Source organism: Lathyrus oleraceus, chromosome 5 (assembly GCF_024323335.1).
Source record: "Lathyrus oleraceus cultivar Zhongwan6 chromosome 5, CAAS_Psat_ZW6_1.0, whole genome shotgun sequence".
Classification (NCBI taxonomy): Eukaryota; Viridiplantae; Streptophyta; class Magnoliopsida; order Fabales; family Fabaceae; genus Lathyrus; species Lathyrus oleraceus.
In genome coordinates, this window is record NC_066583.1 from 95,022,542 (window position 1) to 95,039,397 (window position 16,856).

Consider the following 16,856-nt stretch of genomic DNA (forward strand, 5'->3'; position numbering starts at 1 on the left):
GGTTCTGGCCATCTCTTGGAGTGTCCTATTCTTCCTCTCTACAACTCCATTTTGTTGTGGAGTTCTAGGGCAGGAGAAATCATGGGATATTCCATTAGAGTCAAATAATTCCTCAAAATATTTGTTTTCAAATTCCCCACCATGATCACTTCTGACTTTAATAATTTTAGAGTCAAATTCATTTTGCACTTTGGAGCAGAAACTAGTGAATACAGAGTGTGACTCACTCTTGTGCTTTAGGAATTTCACCCATGTCCAGCGACTGAAATCATCAATAATGACTAGTCCATACTTCTTTCCATTGACTGATGCTGTTTTCACAGGACCAAATAAATCAATGTGAAGAAGTTCCAGAGGCTTAGAGGTGGTAACAATAGTTTTCTTTTTGAAAGAAGTTTTTGAAAATTTTCCTTTCTGACATGCTTCACATAGAGCATCTGAAGAAAACTTCAGTTTAGGTAGGCCTCTGACTAACTCGAGTTTATTTAGCTGAGATAGTTTTCTCATGCTAATGTGTCCCAAGCGTCTATGCCATACCCATTGCTCTTCGTGAACAGACATCAGACATTTCACATTTTGTTCTTTTAATTCAGAAAGATTAATTTTATAAATATTGTTTTTCCTCTTGCCTGTGAATAGGACAGAACCATTGTTTTGATTTATGGTTTTACATGTTTTTTGATTAAAGATCACGTCATAACCGTTATCACTTAATTGACTTATGGATAACAAATTATGCATTAATCCTTCCACGTAAAGGACATCAGATATAGAGGGAAGAGTACCACTACCAATAGTTCCGGAGCCTCTGATCCTTCCTTTCTGATCTCCTCCGAAGCCTACAAATCCAGCGTCTTTAAGTTCCAGGCTTTGGAACATAGACTTTCTTCCCGTCATGTGTCGCGAGCATCCAGAGTCCAGGTACCATGACTGGTGTTTGACTTTGCTGCATAGGATATCTGCAACATAAACAATCTTATCTTTTGGTACCCAGAGTCTCTTGGGTCCTTTCTGATTAGTTTTCCCAGAGTTTCTTATAACTTTGGGTTTTCTAGCATTTTCAAATTTTTGTTCTTGTGTGTGTGTGTAGTGATATGAAAATGGAGATTTGAGTTGGTCACTAGTAGAAGTTTTATCTTCCTTAGGATCATACCCAATTCCCTTTTTATTGTTTTGACTGACTCCATAAATCATGGATGCCATAATACTCCTTCCTATCCCATTTTTCAGAAATTCTTGAAAGGCTTCTTCGTATTTATAAATTATCGTATTTGAAGTCTGTGGAGCTTGAGATAACGCTTCTTCCAGTTCTAAACGATTTTTATTTGCTGCATCTCTTTGTAATGTTAAAGATCTGATTTCATCTTCTCGTTTTAGAATTGTCATCTCAAGTTTGCCACATTCTTCAAATTTTTCTTCAAGACAGCCTTTTATTGCTTTAAACTTTTGTTTTAATTTCTGATATGAGTTAAGAGTTTCTGACAAGCATGATTCTAGATCAGATCGAGAGAGTTCAGAAAATACCTCTTCAGATTCTTCATCTGAATTGTTCCTGGATGTGGTAGCCATGAATGCCACATTGGCCTGTTCATCAGAGTCAGATTCTGATGAGTCAGATTCGCTATCATCCCAGGTAGCCATTAATCCTTTCTTTGTCCTGAAGGTATTTTTCTTGAAACTTTCTTTTCTAGAACTATCTTTCTTTAGCTTGGGGCATTCATTCCTGTAGTGACCTGTTTCTTTACATACATAACAAGTAATATCTTTGTTAGTTTTACCTTTTGAGGTTGATTCTGATCGATCCCCTCTGGGTTTTGGTCTTCTGAAGTTGTTGTTCCTCTTTTTCCAGAGTTGTTTAACTCTTCTGGTCAGGAGAGACAATTCTTCTTCCTCATCAGAATCTTTTTGTTCAGAGTCATCTGCATCTTCTGTCTCGGCCTGGAAAGCTTTGGTTCTGTCAGATTTGCGTCTTTCAGATCTGGACTTTAATGCTACAGACTTGTTCTTCTTCTGAGGTTCGTCTTCCTCTAGTTCTATCTCATGGCTTCTGAGAGAACTGACAAGCTCTTCAAGACTGATATTGTTCAGATCCTTAGACAGCTTCAGAGCAGTGACCATGGGTCTCCACTTCTTTGGCAAGCTTCTGACTATCTTTTTGACGTGGTCTGCAGTTGTGTACCCTTTGTCTAGAACTTTGAGACCTACAATAAAAGTTTGGAATCTGGAGAACATTACCTCTATGGCTTCGTCATCCTCCATTTTGAAGGCTTCATATTTCTGGATAAGTGCCAGAGCCTTTGTCTCTTTGACCTGAGAGTTTCCTTCATGAGTCATCCTCAGAGAGTCAAGTATGTCTTTGGCTGTTTCTCTGTTGGTGATCTTTTCATACTCGTTGTAAGATATAGCATTGAGAAGTATGGTTCTGGCCTTGTGATGATTTTTGAAAACTAGCTTCTGATCATCTGACATCATACTTCTGGGAACTTCAACTCCATCCTCTGTGACAGGAGGTTTGTATCCATCTGTGACAATGTCCCAGAGATCAGCATCATAGCCTAGAAAGAAGCTCTCAATCCTATCTTTCCAGTAGTCGAATTTTTCTCCACCAAAGACAGGAGGCTTAGCATTGTAACTGTCTCTTTCATTTGTGTGGGCCATGGTTTTTCTCGTTCTGGATCTCTCTACACTGTTAAGTGTTTGATTAGAAAATCAATAACAGAGCCGAAGCTCTGATACCAATTGAAGGTGAGAAAAACAAGAAAGGGGGGTTTGAATTGTTTTTGGAAAATAAGCGCTTTTTCAGAATAAAACCACACAAGGAATTTATACTGGTTCGCTTATAACACAAAGCTACTCCAGTCCACCCGGCCAAGGTGATTTCTCCTTCAATAAGGACTTAATCCACTAATCTTGAAAGATTATTACAACCAACGTCTAAGAGAAAGATCTCTTAGTCCTCTCAAGTATACAGACTGCGCAGAGTCACTTGAGGAAATAAAGTAATAGATAAAAAAGGCTTTGTAATCTAGAGTGCTTCTAGGATAAAGCAAATATTACAACAGTAAGAACAAAAGAATGTTTCACGTTCTAAGCAAAAGCTTCGTGAAAGATTGAGAGAGAGAGAAGAAGGAGTTTATGCGTGTTTTTGTGTCTCTCAATGCTGTTTGTTGTCCTTTATATAGAGATGAAAGGACCGTTGAACTTGATGGCAGATATTTAATCTTGAATAGGAATTAATGCCATAACTTCTGTTGTTTCTTGCCAAAACAACTTTGTCTCCCTGAATAACTTCTTTCCAATAATAGTTCCTTTCCATTTAAATTCTAAGTTGACGTTACTCTTTCTGATTTAGGAAATCCATAATCAAGGTCTATGTGACTCTGTTAATCTGAGATCTTGCTATGTGGATTCGGAGCTTCTGATGTTTTGATCTCTTAGGGTTCTGATGATGTCTTCAGATGACGCTGAGAGCTTTTAGATATACCTTTGTTCAGAGTCAGAACTTCTAGAGCGTACTCCTTGTTCAGATGCCTCTGATCTTTTTGCTGTTTTGCTCAGAGTTAGAATATCTTGAGCGCGTTACTACTTCAGATGCTTCTGATAATTTATATCTGATATGATTCTGTATCTGATGACGTAATCAGATTCCTTTCTTTTTGTTTAGATTCCTGCACACTTAGAAACTTTTTGTTAGAGTGCCATTTTTGGTTTCGTCCTTTTGTTATCATCAAAATCTTGGAATTTGTTGTAGAATAATTTTTGTTCTTACATACTTGTCCACGACACACACTGAGGTACCTTTGCGTCCAAGCATCGCCACATAAATTATTTCCATATCCTATATTATCTTGCTAGTTAATTCACCTAGTTATGCTCCTAGGTTTCCTCACTCATCATTATAGGATTTTAGTCATATTATTACACAAACAACACAATAACCATTCATAACATAATTCATATCATACATCATAATATGATTCATAACATGCATAAAGCACACATGCTAATATAACATGTTGCAACAATCATAGCTAAATCTATTTCAAAATCCACCTCAATCTATCTTATTCCATTTTCACATCTTGTAGCAAATGTCCATCTGATCATCCTATGGTGGATTTAACCAGAATCAAAGGGAAAACATAATGGACTTCTCTATATATTATAGTTCTCTATGTTAGCTTTCTAACGCATCCGTTCACACATCATTACGAGTTATGAAACTCATTAACCAATCATTGTAACCTAATCGATATTCTAGGTTAAAACACATCCTAACTCATGTTATTCGACTTATTAATGTTAATTTAATGCATACATAACATGGTAGGTGTTTAGAAGTGATTATAGTACATTAAGAATCATCCAAACAAAGATATGAAGCAAAAGTACATAAGCCAATTGATTGATTGGGGGAGGCCAATCGATTGGTTGAGTTCCTTGTGTCCATACTTCACAAAAATCACATTGAACCAATCGATTGTTGTGGGAGACAATCGATTGGTTGGATTCCATGCTTTCCGTTTTCTCAAATTCCAAAGGGGACCAATCGATTGAGGCTTGAGACTAATCAATTGGTTGCAGTAAAAAAATCAATCTTCTTAACATATCAAGCCTAACCAATCGATTACTCTGGCAGAGGGGCCATAACTAATTGAATGGTTCATCTTCTTCTTCACCAAATTCCCTTTTAGACACTTCATCTTCCAACAACAAACATAGAAAATCCTTCCAACACATGAACCAACACCAATCCAAATATTATGAAGTATAACTCAAGAACAAAAACACATAAACAACATGTAATCAAGATAATAACCACAACAACAAGATCATGGAAGCAACATCATTATGTCATGATCAATAACAACAACATCACAAAACCCTAGTTTCCCACATATGGATATCTCCTACCTAAGGCTAATCTAACTAGGAACTCGCCTCTAACACATAAATATGAGGAAATGATTTGGTGGTAATGATAAATATTTCATGGCTTTCCTCTTCTTCTCCTTTCTCTTTTCCTTTTCTCTCTTTTCTCTTTACTGATTTTTCTCTCCCTCTGCTTGTTCTTATCGACTTCTTTTTCCTTTTTCCCTTTTTATTTCCACCATACATTATATAACATATAATATAATACTAAGAAAAGAGAGAGATAAAATATCTAAATTAATATTGTGTCTTCTAGTACCAATTGGCCAATTCTTAGTGTTACCAAAATGTTTCTTCTTGCACTAATTAATAATGGTCAGTATCATTTAATCATGATTAATCTCTTATGAGTCCACTGATTACTCTATTTTTCCAAACTAACAACATTTAGAACACGTAAGAGTATATTATATATTACATTCTCCCCCCTTAAACTGAAATTCGTCCCTGAATATCTTCAACTCAAAGGAAGAAACACTTCTTGCATCCCCATCCTAAGTCAACTCTTGACTTTGCTTCAGTTCAATCCTCAGCTATACTCAAACTTCCAACTTTTTTTCACTTGAAAATCCCCTCTTTCACTAACTCTCTAAAATTCATGATCTTAACCATATTCTTATTCCAATATTTCATTAACTTCTAACCTTGTTCCCACTTAATTCATCTGACATACCACTATGAATCACTTTGGTCACAAATCCCTCTAAAATCCACGACTTCCTTTTCTTGCACTGAGTTACATAAAACATAACCATAACACCTTCTTCTAAATGGATAGTTAATGCTCTTAGAACTTCGTGAGATAATTTACTGATTCCTTGACTACACATAATATTGATGACTCTCCTCTTGTAAATCCTTCAACAACCGTGACAAACTTTATAGCCTATCTATTGGTAACCTTATAAACTTCACTTGACCCGATACTATATACTACGCGCATCTAAACCTGATGTTCCACTTCTCTCGTACTACTCCAATAAGATAACACACTTGGCACAAGATTATCTTAATTTCATTCCTACGAGGATTTATCTCTCTGATCCTCCATGAAATTGCATCGTGTCCTTCTATTCATTACTCTGTACTGACTAACTTATGGGTCCTTAAAGGAGATCTAAGTTTTCCTTTGAGTACCTACTATCCCAAAACAGTTTTAGAACATGACCACATCTACATGTAGAACACTTTTCTTGCCAACGTAAGATGGAGAGTTAGAACCAATACATGTCAAAAGATAGATAGACACGAGTCAGGCGACTGCAATTATAAGAGTGTACAACATTCAGAATCATCTTGCACTGGTTTCGATTCTAGAAACATATCTTTGGTTCTTATTTCCATAATCCCTTCTAAGTTCTTTATGGAGTTCTAACTCACTCACGAGTTATGATGACACAAGATTCCAACCAACTAGATAAATAATACCAACAAGAAGTTCCAAACCATCAATGAGACTACACTTCCAAGGTACTTTAACCAATCTAGGATGTAACTGTGAGTTTCCGCACTACTTATAGAGACACATAACACATTCACACATCTAGAGATAACATTGCACCTCCTATCCAAAATTATTCATCTCAATGCCCTACTTAATCTCCCACGGTTCTTACTCGTATTCTCATTCATATTCAATCTGAGTTACATGCTTAACTTCAGAAATGTATGATTCCCGCTCTTTCCTGGAAGTATAACTCACAAATCCTTTCAATATGGTAGATTATATTATACACATCAATTACCACTCTCATAGGGGTCCACATCCAAGGCCATGTATATGAGAAAACTATCCAATGTCATACTATGACTAACCACTAACACATATGCAAGACATTGATCTGATCTCTTCGAAATCACCACTCGATAAGTCTATTCCATATTTACTCCTTATGGATTTTATTAGTCATAATAATGATACTTCCTAGACTTAGTCACATGAGTATGGTTCACTTGGTTGGTTCCCCAAACGTCTAACTTCTTTGGCATCTCTACAAATGATCAACTATGCAATACACCTTCAAATTTCCAATTTCAAAACTATCAACTTGACTTTCAATAACTTGTAACTCCACTGTCAACCCCACACATCCACAACGGTACACCAATGAGATTTGGGATATACTTAGTTTCAACAAATTATGAACATCATACTCCGTGATCAACCAATCCAAACATTACTTAGGAAGATGAACAACCACCTGATTTCCAATTAGCCACTCCTACTCTTTCCAACCAATAAATATGCGCTCAAGATTAACCTTGACATACCCACACACTTACCAACTTGGATTCTCTTCCGGACCAAACATCTTTTACATGCTTCATCACACGAAAATTACTTATCTAGATGGCTTGCAACTGACAATCCTTATGGCCTACTTATAAGTTAAAATGACATAGTTTGTTCCACGTTCACACTTATTTTCTTACTCAAGCCTGACTTATCTTCCGTTGCTTACCACAGACTCAAACTTCTCAGGACACAAAACTTGTTGTTAGAAATAAATAGTGTGATACTCCACAACCATCCCAAAATAAGGTAATCAATTACACATACTGGCGACCAGGATGCTACTATCACACACTTCTTAATACCAAGGTATAACTTTCTCCATTCACTTCTTACTCTAGAAATATTTGCATGTGAATAATCATCTAGTACTAATTAATAATGGCCAGTCTCATTTAATTAGGATTAATCTCTTCTGAATCCACCTATTACTCTATTTGTCCCAACTGACAACATTTAGAGCACTTAAGAGTATACAGGATATTACAATACTATATAAAAGTACTAATCTTCTTCACAATGATTTAATGTGAATATTGATATCAATTTTGATGCTCTTTAATGGTGTCAATCTTTTCAAATCATATTCAATGAAATGAAACTATAATCTTACCATATCATATGGTCTTTTTGTATCTTGAAAAACCAATCTTTATTTGACAATATTAGTATATGGTCTTCAAGTACCTACAAAATAGAATTAAAATTTCCTTCTAGGTACCCAATATTCTTTGGGTTCTCTTGGGTTAGCCCTTCCTTACCGACACATACTCATCATCAGGAACACCAAAGTTTCTTATGTAGCAAGTATTAGGAGTATGACCTTTTTTATTGCAATAAAAACATGTAGGTTTAAAGACATGATTGTTTTTATAAGAATACAAATTATTTCTAACATAAAGCTTCTTAGGATGAATTACAACATGCACTTTCTTTGATTCCAAACTGTTGATTTTATTGCTAGCCTTACCAAAGATACTTTTACTTGTACATGGTTTATCAAATTTATAGAAACCAATCCCACTTTTATCCTTTGAGTATCTTTGTGTAATTAGTATATTTTCCAATCCAATCTGATCTTTCTCAAATTTCTTTATGACTTGGTTTAATTCAACAATTTTAGATTCACGTGCTTGACATTTTATTGCATGCTGAATTTTGGACTTGGTCTAATTCCACTTTCATATCATTAGATTTACTTTCTAGAGTTAAAGTTATTTTCTTTTGTTTTGAAAGTGTTTTAGAAAGTTTCAAGCACTCTTCATGTAATTCTAGGAAATCATTACATAATTAATCATATGATGGTTCAAGATCACTAGCCTTATTTTTTTCATCATCATAATGGTGTGAAGCCATTAATTATTTCTTGTTCTTAATTGGACGATGAACTTACTTCACTGTCTTTCCATTCCATGTAAGTCTTTTATGATTTTCTATCCTTCTTTTTGTTGACTTTGATTTTTTTTTGAAGAGTAAGGAACTTACTTTTGACATGACCTCTGCTTCCACATTCAAAACAAGTAACTTTCTTTCTTGAAGTTGATGCTTCTCTTAGACTAATTTCCTTTGTATTTTATTTCCTTAAGAATTTTTCATTTTTTTGATTAGTTCATCATCTTCAGATTGAGATTCTTCTTCTTGATCACTATCATGTTTAGGTTTTGAAAGCAAGGGATTTACTTGAACTTCACACCCTTCATGCTACTCCAGTTTATCATGATCCAATTCATATCTTTGCAATTAATCAATTTTTGTTTGTGAAGTTTTCCAAATGCCATCAAATGATTTGTCAAGTGTGAAAATATCTTTTGAAAATCAAGAATATTTTCATAAGGTTGCATTCTAAACATCTTATATTCTTAGGATAAAGTGTTTAGTTTGGATCTTTTCACTTCTATTATGCCTTCATGAGTTACTTCCAATGTGTACCAAATTTCTTTGGTTGTTTTTCAATTTGAAACTTGGAAAAATTCATCCAATCCCAATGCCGACGAAAGTATGTTCTTTGCCTTCTAATCAAACAACACTTTTGATGACTTCACGGCAAGTGTACCAATAGTGTCGTAGTAATAAAATATTGAATCCACAGGGACTGCTTTTTAACAAGATAAAAAGTGTATAATGCGTAAAAAATAGTAAATGGGCAGGGGAGGTCAGATTTCAAAGTGAAAATAACAAAGAGTTCAAACATAATTATGAAAGCAGTTAGGTTATGTATCGAATTCCCTATTTCTCCATTGTTGATGTTTGATGCCTTACATGAATAATCTCATCACTATAATCCCAAGAGGAATTAATAAAATCGCTATAGTCAATCCCTTGCGATATATCTCACTAATCACTACTCGGAGCTTGCTATCCCTAGTCCACTAGTGTAAGCAGTATTAAGCGATGCAACTGAGTGTTAATTCACTGGCCACTACTCGGGGTTTCCTATTCCTAGTTAACCAATGTAAGCATGGTAATTTCCCTAGGTCCAACATATAGATTAATGTTCAGTATTCCCTATATTCCCAAAATCAGATTAAAAGAGTATCTCACATAAAAATGCATTACGAACGAGAAACAATTGAATAGATTTATAGATTAGATCATTCATGCAAAGTCAAATCAACATATTGCCCAAAAATATTGAAATAAGTTCATCTTAACACAACCTAACCTAGAGGAGTTTATCTACTCATAATTCAAAATACAATACCAAAAACATTTGAAGATAATATCATATAAGATCCCTTGAAATATTGGCCTCCAATGTCTCCAAATGCTCTAAAAAGCCACTTATGATGCAGCAAAATCATACTATCTATGCCAAAATTTGTAACCCTTGAGAATGTGTAGAAAATCCCCTTTAATAGCATACAGAATGGACCAGAACACGTCATAAAAGCCCAGAAAAAGGATCCATCGCGCGTGTGATGACCTACATTGCGCACGAGATACAACCTTTATATCCCTATCGCGCGTGTGATGCTGCATGTGAATATTCTAGTGGATGCACACTTTTGCTCCCTTTTCACTAAGTCCAATTTCTTCGCACTTAGCTATTTTTTCCTCATTCTTTGGTCTTTCTTTTTCATTTTTTCTCCTCTTTGACTTATTTTGATCTATTTCTTTGACCGATTTTATGCAATGACTAACTGTCAATGACAACCCCAAACTTGAATTGTTGCTTGTCCTCAAGTAACTTATCTACAATTGCACATTTCAACAGAAAATAAATTGCACAATGACAATTGAACATCACCATATGATGTTTTTCTTTACCTGATCATCATTCTAACTTCCAACTGCTATCCGCAAAATTCAGAAAATGTCCTCAAACTTTGACGAGTACTCAACTTGTCTCTCATCTCACTTTGACTCACTCAAGGGATAAGTTCATCTCTCAATCAACATGCAAAATCGTTTATGCTTAGCTTGATCATGTTCTAATATAATTCATCAAAGAAATTAAAATACACACATTTGAGGACTTTTTAGGTTGTAACTTGGCTTATGTCCGGGTAGGATATTTTTAGGAAAGTAGGTTCAAACCTTTGGATTTAAGTGCCTAGTTCTCCTTCTATCATCATACCCCTTTGTTCCTTATTGATGGTACTAGAGATTTTTCGATTGTGGTCTTTATTATGCTTAACATTCTTTTTCTTTTCTCTTTTTTTTGAAGAAGTGCCTTTTTCCACTTCTTGCTTTCTCATAATTTTTTTTTTTGAATTTTGACCAATTTTTTCTAGTACCCCAACCCCAAACTCAAAACTTTGCTCACTTCCAAGAGCAACCACGAGCTTAATATTTTTCATACACTTTAAGAATTACAATTCTACCTAACTCCAAAGAGAAGGTAGAAAGATAAGATCTTTCAAGTCATACGGCTAAAAGTTAAGGCTAAGTCACCGAAATAAAGGCTAAGCTTAAAGTGTTAGAAACAAATATACCTATTACTACATGGTTGTTTACAAAGGCTCAAAGTTATAAACAAACAACTGCCTCAATGTGTGTTAATCAATCAAGACAAATTTAATCAGAAATAGTTCAAACCATATAAAACAAAAATGCATGGATACATTCAATAAGAAAGAATATATAACAATGGGATATATTTGGCTCAAACCTTACTAGTTGAGGTATCTGAAGATTGAGTACAAGTCTTTTGATTATTTTCTCATCCTTTGCCTTCAAGTTGTAAGTTGCTTTCCTAATGATCAAGTTCCTTTTAGATTATTTGTTCTATGCTAAAGTGATAAACTTGTAAATCTGATGAAAAAAAAAACAAAATTACAAACTCGTTCATTAAAGACATTGGAATGAATAATACAAAAGGGGGAGAGCACTTATCGTGGCTATTACTCTTTCTATAGGTTACATTTGAAAATAAAAATAAAATCTTCTAAAATAAAAAACTACATGTCTTTTCATATGTCATTATTGAGGAAAAGATCATGCATATCATTCATTATGTTGTTGAAGTCATTATTCTGCCTCGTCCATTCTGCGCGCATATGGTCTCTCCTTATTGCTTGCTCTTAGTCTTGGTTGGTGAAGTAATTCTCAATATCTTCAGCTATTGCGAATCAGATCTTAAGCTCTAAGTCAGCATATGGTTTTCTTGTTGGTTATAGAAGTCTCAGAACACAGGATCGAATCTCGGAGGTTCAACATACAAAATGGATGAAACTTCCGTTATCCACCTTGTAACCCCCATTGCGTGAGCTTCCATTATTCTTTGAAACTCTGAATCTTGCTGACCTTGCATTTGCTGTGGTTGTTATTCGTGTGGTTGGTATAATCCTTCATCATTTCCATCGTGATTGTCTTCTTGATCATTTTGAGCAACTTCTCCTTGATGCATGTTTTGCAGCCTCCTTATGGCTGAAGCGTTGAAAGGTTCTTTCGGACTGATCATCTCATCATCGGGGTAAATGGGCACACCTTCTCTCATGCATAATTGATTTATGACACAAAAATGCCCACAAGCCTTTTGTGTAGCGTTATCCATATATTTAATATTTTTAGCAATTAAATGGCCCAAGTTAATAGGTTCCCCCTCAAAAGAGATAAAAGGACTAAACACCACTTCACAATGAATTGTGATTGGTTATATGTGGCTTCTGAAGTTTGCACAAAAAATGAGGGCCAAGCCCTCAGATTTTGGCGGAATTCGACAGTTTTGAGACGTAGCTCTAAGCCACGTTCTATCACCCATTACGCCCCTGGCCTACAAAAAGTATCTAACATTACATGTCCCATTTCCTCGCTTATAACTTTGTGCTCGTGTCTATAGTTCATTATAACACGCACAAGATGAGGTTGCAAATTAAAAAGAGATTTATAGTAGAAGGAGAATATTCAATATACTTACCTCGCACATAAGAGGTGTATGAGATTACCTCGCCAAATGCCACATTTGCGTAAAATTCTAGGTCGATGCTTTTATTTGTTTCATGAATTAGATTGTTGAAACTTATCCAACGTCTTTGTTGCAAAACTTCTCCCACTTCTCCAAAACCTTGCAAATCATCTAAAACGAATGCTTTCTCCATCACAATGTGGTAATCCACTAATTTGAGATATTTTTTAGCATTAGCCTCGGAGAGAAATTTTATATTAGGGAAGGTAGGAACATCAGGAGTTGGAACAGCCCTTGAGGATGAACCTTTTGATAACCGCCCTCTCTTGGAAGCCAGTTTTACCTATAACAACAACACAAAAATAACACTACATAGATAAAAAGAAAAAAATTACGTAAAGATTGCTCAGAGGAATATGTAAAAAGCACAAGGAGTAGAGAAATATTTGTGGAAAATGATTTAAAATCATTATTTATAGGCCAATTAGTCATTCCTCATCGTGCACATTCTACATCCATCGCACCCGCGACGAGAACAGTCACCTCCAACGTCTCTCTATGACATTCATATCGCGCATGTCGTGTCCTCATTGCACACACAATATCAATGGTACTCAGATTCTCCCCAACGTGTCTATCACATGCATTAAGTACATATGGCACGAGCAATGGAGTCCTATAACATGTGTGATAGTCGACGTGATTATTCCAGGGGCTGGAGGTTTTTCTTCTCTCTTTTTTCTTCTTCTTTACTTCTCCTTTGCTTTTTCTTTCTTATCTTCTTTTACCTATTTTCTCTTCTAGCAAAATAACACACAAATTGACATGTTTAAAAATTAAAATTCAATGCAAAATAAAATAAATTCTTACTGATGGGTTGCCTCCCATCAATCACTTCTTTTCCGTCATTAGCTTGACGGTTCATGCCTAAAGCACATCAGGCGCAAGGGATACCCTCACGCCAATCAATTTACTTGTTTCTTTTCCTTTTTCTATCTTACTACCTTTTTCCTCCATATGGTAGCAAGTATGCAAGTCCTCCATATACAATGTTCAGTCATACACCTTGAAAACCATTTTTTCTTTGTTGAACTTCAAGGTAACTTCACCAGTTTCCACATCTATCTTTGCTTTCCCGGATGCCAATAATGGGAGTCCGAGAATAACAAACACTCATGAATCTCCTTTTTTATTAAGCAGCATAAAATCTACATGAAACATTAAACCATTGACATGTACTAACATGTCTCGTAAGATACCAATCGGTTGAGTAAAAAATGAATCATCTACAATGAGAGTCATGTTACTCGGTGTTATCTCACCCATTTTCAATTCTTTAACCTTTTTCAGTGGCATGACATTTATACTTGATCATAAATCACATAAAGCATGTGAGATCTTTACTCCACCAATATTACAAGAAATAGTGAACTTACCTGGGTTTTTTATCTTTGGTGGAAATGTTTGAGGCATTTCCATATCATCCTTTTCAATCATGTTTACATGTTCCTTGACCACTTTCTCTTTCGTCCCCTTTAGTAATGCCTTCATAAATTTAGAAAACTTAGGCATTAGTTCTAAAACCTCATGAAACGAAATACTTACCTGAAATGTAGTCAACATTTCTTTGAACTTTGCAAACATTCTTGCCTCATCATCCTGAACCAGTTTCTTCTTAATTATGGGATACGTCGGTTTCATGTAAGCCGATAGTTTTGGGTTTGGATCATTCATGATGCTTCTTTGTTCTTCTCCAAAGAGAGTTTTTATCTATTAGTTGCTTAATGGTGACTCTTATTTCCTCTTGGTCACCTTGATTTTCACTCTCCTTTTTTTCAATCACATCCTCTTCAACTATTTCATCTTCACCCTTTTTGGTAGCCACCTCATAACCTGTCTCTACAGCCTTGCATGATTCATTATTAGGATTATCTGTAATGTTACATGTAAATCATCCACTTGAGCTAGGTAAAACATCTATTTGTCTAGATAACTGACAATTTGCATATCCAAATTTTTTATCAACGCCTCATGGTTTCTACTCATTGTCTCATGGTTCATATTCACATGATCAAAACTAATGTTAGTGACTTTAATAAAATTTTGCAAGGTCTCTTCCAGCTGTGAATGTTTCCTTTGGAATGGGGATTGTTGGTCTTGTTACATACCTTGATTAGCACTTGAATATTGGTTATTTCTCCAACAAAAATTTGGGTGATCCTTCCATCCCGGATTGTAAGTGTTAGAATAAGGGTTGTTCTTCTGAAAATTAGCAAATTGGACTTCTTCACTTAACCCTTCCAAAGATCCCCTTCAGTTTGCATGTTCTCCTCCACATAAATCACACCTAAGTGCTTGTACCTGGCTCATGTTAGCTTTACCTAAGTTGTTTTCAACTAGCTTTTTATCTAACAATTCAATTTGAGCTAAAAGTGCAGTATGGGTATCAACAACTAACATACCTTTGGGCGTGCCCATTGTTTCAATTTTTACCAACCTTTTACTCTTTGAACGGTACTCATTCAAGCACATATTCTCAATAAGGTATTTCACTTGTGGTTCAGTCATTGATCAAATTGTGCCTCCTGTAGAAGCATCCAACAACATGCGCGTGTGTCTTTTGAGACCTTTGATGAAATTATGCATTTGCTCTATATTATTAATATTATGATTTAGGCACCTACGTAACAAAAGTTTGAACCTTTCCCATGATCCATACAGTGACTCAGTTTCATGTTGCTCGAAATTTACAATTTCTACTCTTCGCTCAGTAAACTGAGTAGTGGTGAAGAATCTTTCTAGGAACTTGTCCTCCAATTCCTTCCATGTTCGAATTGTTCCATTTGGAAGGCAAAGTAACCAATCCTTAGCCCTTCTAATTAGTGAGAACCCAAACAAACTCAACTTGACCGGGTCTTCTGTGACATTGGTTGGTTTGCACATCAAAGTTATTTCATAGAAGAGTGCAATATGCTCACACGAGTCTCTAAATGCATTCCTATCGAACAAATTGTCTCTTAAACTTGAAAGGACATAATTCTTAATATCAAAGTTAGCGGGGTCTTCCGGTACAAACCCTCTTGAAACTTGTCATTCATTAGTTCTTTTACAGTAATCTCTCATAGTTTAGGGTGGTACAACTGCCATGGTGATTTCCTCTTCAGATTCAGAAAAAATCAGCGGTTGATCTTCTACTAAGATCCCTTAAGCTATAGTTGCTTCTCTAACTGCTCTCATGATAGCATGTGCAGTTCTTTCAATTTCTGGGTCAAACGGTGTCAACGCCAATCCTGAGTTGTGCATACACAAACAAAAAATACCTTAGTACTACTATGATTAACAAGAAAATAAAATAAAACAATCAAAAACTAAAAATAAAATGTTGCACAAGCGTTGCCTTGTTGAAATATCAATAGTTCACAACAACGACGTCAAAAACTTGATGACTTCTCGACAAGTGTACCGATAGTGTCACAGTAATAAAATATCGAATCCATAGGGACTGATTTTTAACAATATAAATAATGTGTAATGCATAGTAAATAATAGATGGGGGGGTCAGATTTCGAAGTGAAAATAACAAAGAGTTCAAACAGAATTATAAAAGCGGTCAGGTTGGGTATTGAATCCCCTATTTCTCTATTATTGATGTTTGTTGTATTACATGAATAATCTCATCACTATAATCCCATGGAGAATTAACAAAATTTCTATAACCAATCCCTTGTGATATAACTCACTAATCACTACTCAGAGCTTCCTATCCCTAGTCCACTAGCGTAAGCAGAATTAGGCGATGCAACAAAATGTTAATTCGCTAGCCACTACTATGGGTTTCCTCTTCCTAGTTAACCAACGTAAGCATGTTCAATTGTCCTAGGTCCAACATATAGACTAATGGTCAGTATTCCATATGTGCCCAAAATCAAATTAAAAGAGTATCTTATATAAAAAGCATTACGAACGAGAAACAATTGAATAGAATTATATATTAAAGCATTCATGCAAAGTCAAATCAATATATTACCCAAAAATATTGAAATAAGTTCATCATAACACAACCTAACCTAGAGGAGTTTAGCTACTCATAATTCAAAATACAATACCAAAAATATTTGAAGAGAATAACATATAAGATCCCTTGAAGTATTTACCTCTAATGGATCTAAAAAACCACTTATGATGCTGCAAAATCGTACTCTCTATGCCAAAATTTGTAACCATTGAAAAATGCAGAAAATCCCTTTAATAACATACAGAATGGACTAGAATGCATCAGAAAAG